The sequence below is a fragment of the Centruroides vittatus genome, unplaced genomic scaffold (assembly GCF_030686945.1).
Source record: "Centruroides vittatus isolate TY-2023 unplaced genomic scaffold, ASM3068694v2 contig_1168, whole genome shotgun sequence".
NCBI lineage: Eukaryota > Metazoa > Arthropoda > Arachnida > Scorpiones > Buthidae > Centruroides > Centruroides vittatus.
The window spans coordinates 4,161,763-4,165,948 of record NW_027120749.1 but is presented as its reverse complement, the minus strand read 5'-3'; positions in this window follow the sequence as shown (position 1 = coordinate 4,165,948).

Sequence of the window (4,186 nt, the reverse complement as noted above, 5' to 3'; positions counted from 1 at the left end):
ATTTATTTATATGTACTTCTACAGGACCTACATCCGAGATTCTTCTCCATATCGATTTCTATAGCACAAAACCTTCTCTTAAACTAGTTTAACTATCAAAATTTTGACATTTACCAAAACATATTTAAATCCCGATAAAATTAAAAACATAAAACCTTACTCAAAATGTTATAACTTTGTTATAATGATATAATAAGGTATTTTTAATCTATAAATTTAAGGGTATATAAAAGTGTAGATTATTGTAGACATCATTTTTTCTCTTTCAAAAAATGAGTCATTAATCAACGTCTTATTTGACGTAATTGCTGGTCCAGTCAAACTACTTTTTTAAGGACCAACTGCCATGGATTAAGCACGATACAAATATAGGTAAATTAGTAGTAAAAACTAATCTAATATACACCGTGAGGCATTTCACCATATCTCTAATTAATGACATTCTATGAAGTTAGTGTCATAAATGTCGAAAATTCATTAATTTTCACCTCTTCTTATAATTAAACAAAACTCTTTAACTGATAAAAACATAATTAAAACGATTAAAAAAATAATTTAAATCCAATTAAATTAACTTTGTTAATTAAAAAATAGAAAAACAAAAAAGACAAAGTAAAAACAATAGAGACAAATAGAAACAAGGTTTATTAAATGGGATTTAACGATAAAAAAAAGGTTGCGTCGATCAAAAAAAAAATAACCCGAAAAATGCTATCCTAAAAATCAAAATCATCCATCTCTAGTTATATAATTCGGTTAATGCTATTATAGTAACAATTTTTATTGTTTAATCAGCCGTCTCACGCATCATTATTATTTCAGTAGCGTTTTGTCAACAGAAGTTACACCTAAATCGGTATAAGGTTTGAGTTATTGTGCTGTTTGACTTGTGCTTTTGAATCTCTCGTCATGCGTGAGGCACGGTCACGTAAAAGTGTCATAAACTAAGAACCTGTCCACTAATACGTGATGTAATTTTAAATTTTGTATAAAATACCGAAAAATCATTGATTTATTTTTTTAAACGATGTGTTTTTTGGTCGGTTACTTTTATTCTTCTCTTTCTTTACTCCGTGATTCTTACTCGTATCTTCTTTTATTATTCGTATATTTCATTGAATTAGTTAAATTTTTAAAAGAATAAATAATATTTTAAATTTAAATAATATTGTAACTACAAACTTCAGATTTTTAATTGATAGGCAGTAAAATTGTCAGGTTAAGTTGTTCGTAAACTGGTTGTTCAAAAAATATATTATACTTAAGTGACTTTTTTTCTAAATAGCGATTAAATGCTTGTATTTATAAACATTAAATTAATTAATCCATCTTAAAACGCTAAAAATAGCTAAAATGGATGCAAAAATGATCAAGAATTGCTACTTACATCAAGGAAGATGCTTACATTTTCCACAAACGAAATGAGAAAATATATTAAAATAAATATAAAATAACTTATTTCTTTTGCTTCTTTATCTTTATATATTTAAAAAAACAGGAAAAATTTTAAATATTAATTCAAACGCAACAAACTAAATCTAAGATATTCTACAGATTGATATTTCTTTCCTTGAAACTTGGTACTTCGGGAGTTTTGGCATTCTTGGAATATCCTGGATGACAAACTCCACTCGTCCCTGAAAGTTTACTTATAGCTAGTCCAAAAAGTATTAGATTCGGAAGTCTATCATAAATTATAAATATATTTTCTCAGATTTATCAAAATTAATATCTAAATTATTGTAGTAACAAATAATTTAATCAGTTCTATTGCTAAGTTTATCCGTGTCATCATTAGATACGGAGGATAAACTAATTTAATGAATGAAAAATTAAGATAAAATAGTAAAAAAAAAATATTCTACCAGAGTAACTAATATGTAAATAAGGAAAGCAACCAGTTTTATCGTGTAAAAAAGTCGTGACTATTAAAGATTTGTGGAAGGGGGTAGACAAGATTCGTGCACAATATTACATGTCTACACATAAATCTTTCAGAGAATTTATTGATAACGGTTTATTTTATAACCCCATTTAAATTAATGTATAAAAAATCCCATTTGTTAACATGTAAAAATTATTTTTCCGTTTCTGCACTTCAACTCCATCTTGATACGTTACAAAGAGACGGTAGCTCACAAAAAGTAAAATGGCGCTAGCACGTGCAATAGCACGTGGGTTGATGCAGTGATGGAAGGCAGCGATAAACAGGTTAAGAGTCATCATCCATCGCTCGTACATCGTCCCTAGCTGCAGACGGTGATTGAATGATAGTGCAAATATTCATCAGATAGGCTGCATAGGGCTGACTTTAATGCATTGTTACATTACGTGACATCGTAAGCCTCCCACAAAATAGGCTAAAAGCTCTTTATGTGACTTCAAACTATCTGCGTAAGATAAAATTAATAGTCAACAATAGCAGAATTCAAGACTATTAATCCTATTGCGGACTGTGATGCTATTCCTATACAAGGCGATTAATCATTGCAGCACCGCTGTAATATAATAAAGATTTTTTATTAAATTTTAATAATTAAATTTAATAAGTTTTAAGATTATTAGCTTAAATTAGCATAATATTTTTAAGAGTTTAAATATTTGTAACTACTTAGTAGTCACAGAAAGGTGTCAAACCTATTTCTAAATTTAGTAGTCCATATAATAAATCTGGAGGCTAATAGATAATTAGTTTCTTGTATTCTTGATGATTGATAGAACCAAACATTCCGAAGGGATTTGGCTATTCGGAGAGAAACATTAATTGTTAAGTAGGAGAATATAGAAAATTCGGCACTTCTCAAAATTATCAGGATCATCCTCTCGTCTAAGCTTTATTAATTACATCTTGGTTGACGTGTTGTCTGCAGTGATGTACCCCGATACCATCAAATCCTCATGACAAGAAGAAATTTAGCGCAGAGAACGACTCAAATTAATCATACCCATCTTCCTGTCGCTTGATGAATGGTCCTGGTACACAGGTCAAGGGAAGACAAGTCCCCTGCCCTCTTCGCTTTTCTTCCTATACTCTCTTTTGGAAGGGTCATGCGACTCTTTGACACGAAAGACGACGACGACCGTAAACTCCGTAAAAAATTTGCTAAAGGATATCTAACGAGACGCAATTGTGATCTGCTTGTATCCAGCTGTTCCTCTTCTGATGCAATTTTTTAAAACTGATTTCAGATAAGCCGCTTTCTGCGATTATTGTCAATTTGGTTTGGATGATAATTCATGTTGAACATTTTTATATATTTTTCGAATTTTTTAAAAAAATAAGTAAACGTATCCATTTACAATATAACTTTAAAGATGTATTTTTTGAAAATTTCAAAGATATTCCGTTGAAACGGTTGTTCAATAGATTACTTTAAATACTAAGATATATAAATTTTCGCTATTTTAACAATAAATATAAACCGAAAATTGTCATCTGTATATTTATTTTTAGTATTTATAACATTTTCAAGAATAAAATTTCAATTTTTATACGCATCAAAGAAGCTTAAACAGATTCAAAACCTGAATATTTCGTATTATTTTCCTGTATTTTTAATAGAGAAAACGTAAAATTAATACAAAAGCAATCACTAAAATGCGTTTAAATTCAGTTGTATAAACTAAAGTAAAGGAAAAAAAAATTAGTGCCAGATATTAACCCATTCTGTAACTCATTATTTATCCAATCAATAGTACAAATTGCAGAACTATAAGCTTACATTAATGCTGTATAAATTGTAGGTGTGAGGTATATAAATTACGGAGCGATTTGGTTGACTTCAGAAGGATCTCTCACCTTTCGTGTCCCCTAAATGACTATCTCGTTCTTGACTTGATCGATCACTCGGCAATTCTATGGCATCGTCATAAACCTACGCATTCAAGATTATGAATAGTATTTGTCAGTTTATAAATTACAATTTAACATATTTGTGAATTAATCGTACTTATCCATCATTTAAAAAATTGGTTGAGAATTCATTCTGTTTGCAATTTTATGATGTGTAGGACTGGTCTATAGAAAAGGACCTTTAGTTTAACTAACCAGACATCTTCCATAATAGAAAATCATGTTAAAAACTAAAAAAAGTTTTTTAAATTTTATGCAATTAGCATTTAAATTTCTTTATATTAAAATAAATAAATTTATTCAAAAAACACGGCAACTGTTACAGCATAAGAA